Source organism: Eptatretus burgeri, chromosome 16, assembly GCF_056783735.1.
Source record: "Eptatretus burgeri isolate ZD-2024b chromosome 16, Ebu_testis_v1, whole genome shotgun sequence".
NCBI classification, from domain to species: Eukaryota; Metazoa; Chordata; class Myxini; order Myxiniformes; family Myxinidae; genus Eptatretus; species Eptatretus burgeri.
In genome coordinates, this window is record NC_140976.1 from 15,352,039 (window position 1) to 15,364,621 (window position 12,583).

Below are 12,583 nucleotides of genomic sequence, written 5' to 3' on the forward strand. Positions count from 1 at the left end.
AGATGGCGGCTTCAGACCCCAGGGTGCATCCCCAGGATGTGCCTTAAGACCCCAGAGAGCGAGGTGGCCAAGGATGCGCCAAAGGATATAATTAAATAAGGCCATTAAATATCTTCAAAAGGGGTGTTTTAATTAAGCCAAACACCCAATTTTCACTGATGCACTTCCTTGGAGTTCCCGTAGTATGAACGCAAAGTTTAAGGCTGCTCGGTTTTATAGTTTTGGAGTTATGGAGAAAACACACACATACACACACACACACTGACATTTATGAGTATTGATGCTCTCCCTTGTTTCACGAATGTTGGGGAGTGCATGGAAACAATGACACACAACACATACTGGTTTGTAAAGTTGGCAAATATACCCTTTTGCTTCAATTGAAGCTTTTAACCATATTGACGATTGCTCCTTCACATGTATTGAACATATATACACACACACACACACACACACACACACACACACACACACACACACACACACACACACACACACACACACACACACACACACACACACACACACACACAAACAGACACACACACACACACACAAACACACACACACAAACACACACACACACACACACAAACACACACACACACACACACACACACACACACACACACACACACACACACACACACACACACACACACACACACACGCACGCGATTCCGGATTGCCGAAATATTTAATTAATTAGTAAACATTAAAACATCATGATAGCAATATTGGCATCAGAAATCCAAAGCAACCTCAAGATATTGCTAATCATGACCCTGCAGAAGCAAGCTTACAGTCTAAACCCTGATATTAAATAAAGATTATGCGGGTAATTCGTTCTACCCCCCATTTACCCCAGATTTATATTTGTTCTTCACTGAACAGTTCGAGACTCGACGACCACAGTCGCAAATTGGCCTTGGCGAACCGAATGATAAAAGAGATCTAAACAAAGAGTCCAATGAAAAAGAACCTTCGATTCTTCAAGGACGTTCTCGACAGTTTCCTGCATTTCTACTCCTATGTATTCCAAACGGTGTGCAAAGCAAACATCGCATACCTATAGTAACAACCTGGTGTTGAACGAAATGTCAGACGAAGCAAAGCCGAGACCAACACCAAAAGCAAAATAGCCACTGGCTATACAGCAAATGGGGAGACCAGACAGAAGCCATCGAAGGACCTTCATGCATGACTTTAGACCTGGAGATCACTGTATCGTTGTCGGTTGCTTCGTTTGCTCTCCCTGCTTTGGCAGCGTGAGCCTTGGGAAGCATCTGTGGGCTGATGTGGTGGACCGCACCTGATGTCACCATGGAGCGTGTCAGTATGGTTGTCCCGTGGGACATCATCACAAATGAATGGCACGCTGCTCCAATGAGCGATGTGCTCTGACTGTGAAGATCCGTAGTTGTGATCTTGTTCAGTGACGAGGTTTCCTATGTCATCCTCACTCGCCAGTTTTTCCATACTCCGCATAATGCCGTCGGGTGGCTGCTTATTTGTCACATCTTTGATGCTTGTTTGCAATACGCCGAATTGCTTTGTGGAAGATGCAGGAGGCGAATCATGCGGGCTGTCAACGGTCCGGCGGGACAATACTTGGCACAGTTTCTTGTAGCCTAAGAGGTAAAACTCCAGCAAGTTGAGGAAGAGCGAAATAAATGCAACCACATACATGAAAATGATGAAAATGGTTTTCTCTGTTGGACGTGACACGAAGCAGTCGACAACATTCGGGCAATAATCATTGTCGCATTCGTAGAGCAGGTCTAGATGGAAACCATAGAGCCAGTATTGTCCAATGATAAAAGTCACCTCCAAAATAATCCTGCTGATGATGTTGAAGATGTAAGTCTTTAGCAGCGCTCCTTTCAGGTGAATTTTTCCTTTTGCGTCGATGCACGATGGCTGCTTGTAAATATCTTTCTGGGATGGTTTTAGCCCCTTCTTCAGATTCTCGCAGTATTGCAGCAAGTTTTGCAAACACTGTTCTCTGCGTTGCTCATGTTCTTCTTTTAGACGCTCCTTGCGCTTTTCCTCCCAATGTGTAATGTGTGTAACGTGTCCCAGGTAGATCAGTGGCGGTGTTGACACGAAGATGATCTGCAGCACCCAGAACCTGATGTGTGATATGGGAAAAGCTTGGTCATAGCACGCGTTCTCACAACCAGGTTGCTCCGTGTTGCAGAAAAAGTCCGACTGTTCATCATCCCATGCGGACTCGGCCGCGGAACCTAACACCAGGATTCGGAAGATGAAGACGATGGAGAGCCAAATCTTACCCACCACGGTGGAATGTGTCTGAGCATTTTCCAACAGGTGTCCAAGGAAGCTCCAGTTTTCCATGGTGCCTCGCACCCAGTCTCTGCTCGTCCAGGAACACACCGATGTCTCTCTGAATGCGTTGTCTGGATTTTAACCTGTTTCCGGATGCAGCAATTTAAAAACCTGTTCCAAGGCCAAACCCCCAAATTGTGCAATCAGTCATTGTCTGAGAGCAATGCACCACACCTTACACAACAAAAACAAGACATCACTTCTGCCATAACGAGTGCCAAATTTAGCAACATCTCAAAATCTCATGAGACTGGATTTTCTGTCAATCTGAACTTTCGAAAGCAGTGTACAGATTATAGATCCTCGATTCAGTTTCTCAGTCGAAACACGCAGACTTGATTCTTTCCTCAGCACACAAAAGCACGCATGTGCACCTACACATGTATCCCCCCTCCCCCCACCAGGATGTTTTTTTTTTTTGTATACTTTGGTCGAGGCTCGTATGAGAGCTAACACACAACTCACAGCAAGGAGGCATGAGACAAGAGGGGCGGGAGTGGAAGGGACAAAACAGTGGGGAACAGACACATTAGGTGAACTGTGGAAGGGAGAGGGATGGGGATGGGACGGGGAACATGGCGAAGAGAAGATGGACATTACAGGGACTTTCAGGAAGGAAAGCAGGAGAAATGAAGGAAGTGGGCTTGGGTGGATTACCGGGGGTAGAAAAGATTGAGGATTTGGATGGGGGAAGATAAGAGGTGGTGGTGAACAGCTGTTTTGAAAGCCTGGAGGGAAGAATGGGAAAGAATAGAGTGAGGAAGTTTATTCCAAAGGCGGGAAAAAAGAGGAATGAAAGAGTGAAGATGAGCAGTGATTCGTGATTTTGGTAGTTTTACCAGAAGGGGGTTGTTGGCGGACCTTGAGCGCCCTGTGGAAATGTGGTGGGGACAAATCGCAGAGAGAGCAGGGGTGGCAAGGCTGGAGAGGAGTCGGTAGAAGACAGAAAGACCACCAACCAACCTGCGGTGATTGAGTGAGAGACCCAAAGACTCAAAGATGTTACAAATCTCGTGACCTTTCAGGGGTTGACTATATATTATATACTCAAAGCTGGGAACATGGTATGGAGTGCATGTCTGCAGTCTGCTCCACCTTATTTTGTATGGTGTCTGATGAAGACCCCCTCAAGTTCTTGGACCCAAGGTTTGGGCCGTATTTTCTGTACTCCTACCCACTTTCAACACTTGAATTCATTTGTTTTGGTCGAGCAGCAACAGGGCCTTGCACTGCGAGACATGGACACAACGTTTGACCCATTACGAAGGCAGGATTGGAACTAATTGTCAAACATGTCTCAGTGAGGGCTCTCATGACTTCTAAATCAAACTTCCATCAAGCTATCCATGTGTTGATGTGAAAAGTGCTGGTTTGAGCAAATAGTTTTTCAAGTTCCTTGGATTTAATGTGCAGGGTACCGCCTGGATTCTGCATGGTTAAGGCCCGAAGGGGAAGGTGAGGTGAGTTCTCCAACAATACAGTTCCACAAAAAAGTGGAAGTATGTCACAATCCAATTTTGAAAGGAATTTGGTCTTTTATTTTATCATATAACATGTACAAGGTCATCGTTTGCCTTTGGCAGTTCATAAAAAAGCCCCACAAAGTCAAGGCGTAGCTGCGTTGAATCTTGAGAAATTCATTCGTTTTAAATTCTCACTAAATGGTGCACACATTTGTGCAAGAAATAAGTTATTAATGATCAGAGGTGTTTTTTTTTAGTTTCAAAAATCTGATATTGGTTTACCTTTCAGTATTAGCTTATTATCGACGTGGATTGCCTCGTCTGACTATCGGTTTGCTCTTTGTCTGTCCGTCCCACCTGTGGTTTTTCAGACTTTTTTCCCCACACCCTTTAACATATTCAACTGAAACTTGGTACACAGCTTTATTATGATAAGTTGCAGAACAAGTTCGAGTTTCAGGGCGTTTCGTCAATTTTTCAGAGTTATGCTCTTTTCGGAGTTAGAAAATATCACCGGTTGGGGACATGTATTACAAAGAAATTATCGCTCTTGTTGTTCATGTTCTTATCCATGTTTTCAGCCATATTCTTAGCCAACTTCTTTCGTATGTTCAGACATATTTTTAGCTGTGTGCATATCCATGTTCATCGACATGTTCACAGCCATGGTCCAAACCATTTCCATCGAGGTATTTACAGCAATTGTTTAGCTATGTTCATACACATGTGTTTTTTTGTAATGTTTATCGACAAGCTCAGAGTTCATAGACAATCACAATCATTATCACGTTCTTCACCATGCTCCTTGGACATGAATTGGTCGGTTTTTCTCGTGATGATATCCATGACTTGGTGACCAACAGACGAGGCAATCCACGTCGATAATAAGCTAATACTGAAAGGTAAACCAATATCAGAGTTTTAAAACTAAAAAAAAAACACCTCTGATCATTCATAAATTATTTCTTCCACAAATTTGTGCACCATTTCGTGAGAATTTAAAACGAATGAATTTCTCAAGATTCAACGCAGCTACGCCTTGACTTTGTGGGGCTTTTTTATGAACTGCCAAAGGCAAACGATCACCATGTACATGTTATATGATGAAAGAAAAGACCAAATTCCTTTCAAAATTGGATTGTGACATACTTCCACTTTTTTGTGGAACTGTATTGTTGGAGAACTCACCTCACCTTCCCCTTCGGGCCTTAACCATGCAGAATCCAGGCGGTACCCTGCACATTAAATCCAAGGAACTTGAAAAACTATTTGCTCAAACCAGCACTTTTCACATCAACACATGGATAGCTTGATGGAAGTTTGATTTAGAAGTCATGAGAGCCCTCACTGAGACATGTTTGACAATTAGTTCCAATCCTGCCTTCCTAATGGGTCAAACGTTGTGTCCATGTCTCGCAGTGCAAGGCCCTGTTGCTGCTCGACCAAAACAAGTGAGTTCAAGTGTTGAAAGTGGGTAGGAGTACACAAAATACGGCCCAAACCTCGGATCCAATAACTTGAGTGGGTCTTCATCAGACACCATACAAAATAAGGTGGAGCAGACTGCAGACATGCACTCCATACCATGTTCCCAGTTGACCAGTTGACGTATGTTGACCTTTTGGTCGATGTTGACCTCAAAAATAATTCACTAGTTTATTCCAGTGACCGGAAATATAAAACTTCTTAAAATTTCAAATCAATCGGATGAAAAATGAGGATTTTAGAAATCTCACCTAAGTTGACCTTTGGCCTCTGTTGACCTTTTGACCTCTGATCGATTTTGTAAGTAACAAACAAACAGACAGACAGAGAGGGGTGAAGACATAACCTCCTTCACCTTTGGTGGCAGAGGTAAAAACATGTTTATGAATATATATTGGTGTTCCAAAAAGACCTGGATAACCTTGGTTGTTAATATATTTAGTATGACAAATGACACAATGATACCCCTTGTTACCTCCACCACCAAAGGTAAAGGAGGTTACCCCTCTCTGTTTGTTTGTGACTTACTTGTAGTCAGCCTGCCAAGACCCTAGAATATGCTTTAAAAAAGTTTTGATGGCATCGCTTGTTGATTTTTGGCCAATGGGTTCAAATGTAAGACCATACCATGGGGTCTCAGAATCATCCGGTGGCCAACCCGATTTTAGACCTTCAAGGTCAAATTTTCAAGGTCAAAGGTCAGATGGGTTCAAAAAAAATTTTCCCCCAAAAAATGTCCAGAATAATGTGTTCTATCATTTAAAAGCCTTAAAGAACCAAAAAACATAACAGTAATTTCAGTATTCTACCATTTATTGACTAAATTTATAGGAAAACATGAAGAAATCTGAACCAAAAACGTCGAATATCTCCATAATGGTTGAAATGACAGAAAACGTATGAAAAGTCTTTCCACACCAGTTTCAAATACAGTGTAGACCGCTTATAAGAATCACTTCGGGCCGGCCTGGTTTGATTCTTATCGGCGATCTCGGCGTACGCCGGTCAGAAATCATAATGCCTATGGTTGTCAGGTCAGGTATGGGAGCATGTGCCAGAACAGCGCGTCGCTGCGTCCACTTTCCGCCGGTACTCCAGGGGCCTCCGTCTGGCCATCCCCCAGGCAGATGCCAGGCCCATCCCCATCTCCTTGAGATGATGGTCAACCTGCTGCAACCATGAGGTACGTGGTCGGCCCACTGGCCTCCTCCACTCATGAGACTCCCTCGCTGAGAGAATCTGGTGAGCAGGATCAGCGTCAGGAAAACGAGCCACATGTCCATACAGCCGCAGCTGACGCTCACGGACTATGCAGGTAACAAATCTCATCCGAGTCTCTCTCAGCAACCGCTCGTTGGACACAAAATCCGACCAGCGATAGCCAAGGATTCTCCGAAGAGACCTGGTACCAAAGGAATTAAGTCTCCGTCTCAGATCCTTGGTCAAAGTCCAAGTCTCGCACCCATAGAGCAAGACTGGAAGTACCAAGGACCTGAAGACTCGGACTTTCGTCCTCCCGCACAGGTACCGGCAGCGCCACACCCCATGATCCAGTGAATCCATGACTCCCCAGGCCCGACCCAGACGTCTGTTAACCTCCGGCTCACAACCTGCGGAGACATGAATATCACTGCCAAGGTAAGTGAATCTATCCACGACCTCAACATCCTCACCACAAACAGTCACAGACAGGACAGCAGCATCCAAGATGTCACCGAAAGCCTGGATCTTAGTTTTGACCCAAGAAATCCGTAATCCCAACGGCTCCGACTCCTCATTCAGCACCTCGAGGGCCCCCAAGAGGATGTCTAAAGTCTCCGCAAAGATGACTGCATCATCTGCAAAATCAAGGTCCGAGATCTTGACATTGCCAAACGATGCACCGCAACTTGATCTCTCCGACATCCTCCCAAAAATCCAGTCCATACAAGGGCTGAAAAGTGTGGGGGCAAGTACACATCCCTGACGGACTCCAGTAACAAGTGGAGATAAGTCAGAGATGGTACCACCACACTTCACAGCACTCTCAGTACCAGAGTAGAGTTCAGACATCAGATCGATCAGTTTCGGTGGCACCCCACGAAGACCAAGAATCCTCCAGAGGACATCCCGATTCACTGAATCGAACGCTTTAGAGAGATCAACATAGGCTGCAAGCAGCCCTTGCCGAAACTCTCGTCTGCGTTCGGTGAGGACACGAAGTGCAAGGATACGGTTAATCGTTGACCTCTTTGGTGTAAAGCCTGACTGCTCTGGACGCTGGTGCTCAAGCAGATGGTGGCGAACCCTATCAAGAATTATCCGAGCAAAGACCTTGCCCGGCACTGAGAGCAGCGTCACCCCTCGGTAGTTGTTGCAGTCTTGGCGATCACCCTTCCCTTTCCAGAGAGGGACAACAAGGCCCCTCTTCCAGTCAGTTGGGATGATGCCTGTGTTCCAGACGGAGCACAAAACTGCATGCAACGACACGAGTGCAGCATTTCCACCAGCCTTGAGAAGTTCAGCATGGGTGCCACAGATCCCTGGAGCTTTGCCCCATTTCAACTGGTTCACCGCAGCCCGTGTTTCCACAAACGATGGTGGACCACAGTTGATTCGAGGGTCAGCAACAGGGATTGTAACACCCTTGACGTCCAACTCGACAGCTGGGGGATCAGCCTGGTACAACCGCTCAAAGTAACCGGCCCAGCGGGCCTTCACTTCAGACTCCTCTGTCAAGAGCCTACCACTCTCTGCTCGAACTGCAGTGCTCCGAGGGATGGGCTTGGATGAACGTAATGCGCGAATTCCCCTGAAAGCGGGACGAGAATCACCTGTCCACAGGTGATGCTCTACCCCCTCACAGATTCCTCGCACATAGGCCTCCTTGTCCACCCTCAGTGCACGTACAGTTTTACGCCTCAGCTCCCTGAACAGCTCAGCTCTGCCATTCAGCCTGGCCCTGCGACTCTGGTCAATGGTATCCAGTGTCCCTTGAGAGACAAAATTCTTCTTTGCCCTGCGGTGAACTCCAAGGCATCCACCGGCAACATCAAGGACGGTGGTCTTGAAGGCGCTCCACAACTCTTCAGGACCCCCAAAGCACCCAGACCCCCAAGTGTCCACTCAGCCTGTTCGCAAACTCCTCAGCTACTCTCTCATCCCTGAGCTTGGCAACATCCAGCCTAGGCTGGGATGGTACCATTCTCCAGGATTTAAGGTGCAGCTTTAGAGTTGCTACAACAAGCCTGTGGTCAGTATTGAGGAACTGAGCACTCCGGTAGACCCTGCAGTTCTGGATCATCCTCCAACGACCGTCAATGAGGACATGGTCAATCTCCTTTGCCACACCGCCAGCGTTGGAATACCAAGTCCAGCGATGAGCTTGCGGGCGCTGAAACCATGAACCAGCCACCCTAAGTCCATGACTTCTTGCAAAGTCAAGGAACTTAGTGCTATTCTGGTTCATAGTTCCTGACCCATGGGGTCCAACACACACCTCATAACCATCCCTATCAGTTCCAGTCGATGCATTGAAATCCCCCAAGACTAGAAGTGTATCTCGTCTGGGGCACTGATCAACCACAGACTCGAGTGTGGCGTAGAATGTGTCCTTCACGGTGAGATCACTCGCCTCAGTCGGACCATAAATAGAGACCAGGGAAATGACACCTAAGGAGTGACGAATCCTTAATCTCATAATACGCTCGTTGACCGGTGTTATCTCAATTATCATTGGGGTCAGCTTATTGGACACAGCTACAGCAACTCCTTGGGTATGGTAACCATCAGAGCGACCAGACCAATAGTAGGTGTAACCACCCACCATTATCTCGCCGCAATCCGGTCTCCGAACCTCAGAGAGAGCTGCAATCCCGATGGCCAAACGCTTGAGCTCAGATGATAACAGAGACAGGTGATCATCCTCTCTTAGGGATAGGACATTCCAGGCACCCACCCGAAGGGACCGCCTCAGGTTAACCCAAGGAGACCGCCGTCTGGTGGACGACACCTCAGCACCACTCCGACACTCTCCCGGAATCTGACCCAGGGATGTTACCCCGTGGTTTCCCTCCTATCAAAGATTGGGGGTCCCGAAGGCTTTGCCCCAATCCTGTCATCCGGTGAGCTGCCCTGCGAAGGGAAGCTCCACAGGAGGTACTCCCACGGAGTGGGTTTTCAGATTTTTTTGCGTTTTTGCGTTTTGCGGAATGAAGCGTTTTATGGTGGCCGGAGTGCAAATCCTGCCACCAACCTCCTAATAAGAAGTAACCCAACTGCAGGAGGACGTCCGCAGACACAGTTGGGCACTAGATATGGATGGCCGTTGGCTCACAAGGAGCTCCTCTGCCCTTTGACAGGTTTTGTTTTTAATTCTGCTGGGTGTCCATATCCAAACACCCTCCTCACCAGAAAACCTGGTGGGGGAGACGGTTTAGTCGCCGACAACCCGACCATGGAACAGGTTAGTACAGGTTTACATGGTACCTGTAGCAGGTCACAGATCGAACCTGACCTGACTTTAAATAGGGCGAGACTTTAACTTGGGCGAGATGGAGCTATGGTTGGGATTGCTGATAACGTGTGAAGGATGATGAAACCCTACGTCTTGAGTTCTCGGTCATGTGTATTGGGTAAAAGGGGCCAAGCCTCATTTTGCTCTGGGCCCCTACCCTTCCCTCCTTGATTGCACCGTTGCTGTCTTTTACTGCTGGTCGGTCACTTTGCTGAAGGCAACACAATTCCTGGCCTGCTCAAGCAACTGCTTGTTTCGCCTTCAGATTTTAGCTTACGCACAGAAAAGTGAGCAGAAAAATCCAATTACTGTATCACCTTTTCTTCTGGAAGAGCGTCCAAAGCCGCCAGCAGTTGTTTTTTGTCACAGATGGACATTGCTTTTCGCTTCTTACCCGTCGAGGACATAATTTTTAGCGATAAACCGAACCTAACACACTTTTATACACGATAAAATGACTGTGGATTTTCCAGAAAGTGTTAGTTTCGTTTGATGAACCAAAAGATGAGAAGTACTCCCAAAAATGCAATGCTGTCAGTCCTTTCTGAAGGAATGGAACTTGCAGAAGACATTCCAATTTCTCAGGCAAGAACGTGCTACCTTATCAATGGTCATGCCCTGGTCCAAGCATAGGGTGAGCCACCTAAGTGCCAGACATTCGATGAGTATTCACAAAATCGGTATTACAAAATCGATGAATATACACAAAATCGGTATTCAGGCATTTCTCTGAAACTACATCCTGGATAGACGTAGTATTTGATCGTTATCAGACAACTTCAATAAAGTCTGGTACTCGAGAAAAGCGTGCAGGAAAAATCAAACCGATTCAGAAGGTTATCAACTGTGGGGATTTAAGATTTCCAAAGCAATGGAACGGTTTCATAGCTTCGACAGAAAACAAAGAGGACCTTGCTAACTTCCTGAGTCAAAAGCTTGTTGAACATGGAAAGGCTGGCCAGGAGGTTGTTGTGGGGGGTATTGAAGAAGGGGCACTGTCTTCAGTCCGTGGCCAGGTTGTAAACCTTAAAGCAAATCACGAGGAGGCGGACACACGTCTCATTTTGTACGCACTGGAGGCCATAAGTGGTGGATATGAAAGGATCGTTGTACAATGCAGGGATACCGACGTCCTCCTCCTGCTCCTTTTTTTCCTTGGAGACCAGTCAGCAGATGTGTGGATGAAGAGTGGAACAAGCAAATCAACCAAACTCTACCACATAAATGCTATAGCACAGACCTTTCCTCGAAATGTGATAAGCAACATCCTAGGTTTCCATTCCCTGACTGGATGCGACACGGTGTCATCATTTGCGGGCAACGGAAAGAAGACATGTTGGCAGGTGTACGTACAGCATCCAGAACTTCTGCATGGTGTTGGGCGAGATGGAGCTATTGCTGATATTGAACAGTTTGTGTGTCGTGTCTACAAAACTCCAAGTTTTACCAAAGGATGTGACACTGCCAGGCTTGAAGTATTTCAGAAAGGCAAAAAAGCACTGGAAATGCTTCCACCAACAACAGCTGCATTGGAACTTCACTTGAAAAGAGCAAATTTCCAAACAAAGGTGTGGCTTCAAGCAGACAAGACTGAGATGGAACTTCCCACGCCAGCATCTACTGGGGCATGGAAGGAAAATGATGATGGCCAGTTACAGGTGGTGTGGATAACAAAACCCTCCGTACCTCAGTTGTCAAGCATTGATATCTTGCGGGTGTAAAACACAGTGCCGTACATCTGCGTGTGGGTGCAATGGGTCAAAACAGGGGTGCATGCCCGTTTGTGCATGCTATGAAAATGGATGTCTAAATCCACATTCAATATAGCTCTAATCTTCAATATCGTAATATGTGGTTACATAAGCCAGTTTTCAGGTTTTTAATCATTCTTAATCTCATTTAAAGCTGACGCGTTAGCTGAAAATGCTTGGGCAGCTTTAGGCCTACCTTTGAAATTTCTCCAAATGAATACAGCCAAAACACAATTTATTCTCGTTTTTGAACAGTTATCAGAATTACTTACCGTACTATACCAAGAGTTACCATGGTGAGTGAAATACAGCACTAGTACTGGACTGAAATGGTATCTTTCAGCACGATGGAATGTCCGTCAATATTTCAATGTCAGAGGCAAGTAGCCTAAATCTGAAAATATACTCAAATAATGCAAAATGGGTGTATGTTGATGATCAAGGATTTTACCAACCAGAATCAGGGTATTTGAAACTGGTTTGTAAAGACTTTTCATGCGTTTTCTGTCATTTCAACCATTATGGAGATATTCGACATTTTTGGTTCAGATTTCATGTTTTCCTATAAATTTAGTCAATAAATGGTAAAATACTGAAATTACTGTTATAATTTTTTGGTTCTTTAAGGCTTTTAAATGATAGAATACATTATTCTAGACATTTTTGGGGAAAAAATTTTTTTGCACCCATCTGACCTTTGACCTTGGAAATTTGACCTTGAAGGTCAAAAATCGGGTTGGCCACCAGATGATTCTGATCATCGAACATGGTTGGCCACCGAACAGTTTTCATGGGAGCGGGCTGAATTTTTTTGTCAAGGAGGCTGAATGTGTTGCCCACAAACGATCATAGTTTGATTTTTGAATTTCGATATTTTAATTTTTTTAGATTTTTTTGAAAATTTCAAAGGCCCGTTGCTAGGCAACCGAGGGGTCCATAGCAACGGTTCTCAAACGCGCACAACTAGGTCATGGTATGAACCTACCACCAGAGTTTCATCAAAATCGGCCTACGATTAACGGAGTACTGGCCTGGACAGA

The 12,583-nt window shown here is 45.7% G+C and overlaps 1 pseudogene; it reads right to left on the reverse strand.

Annotated features, from left to right (window-relative positions):
* Nucleotides 1-428: 428 nt before the first annotated feature.
* LOC147010588 (gap junction Cx32.7 protein pseudogene) lies at nt 429-2,446 on the reverse strand (annotated as a pseudogene).
* Nucleotides 2,447-12,583: the final 10,137 nt, after the last annotated feature.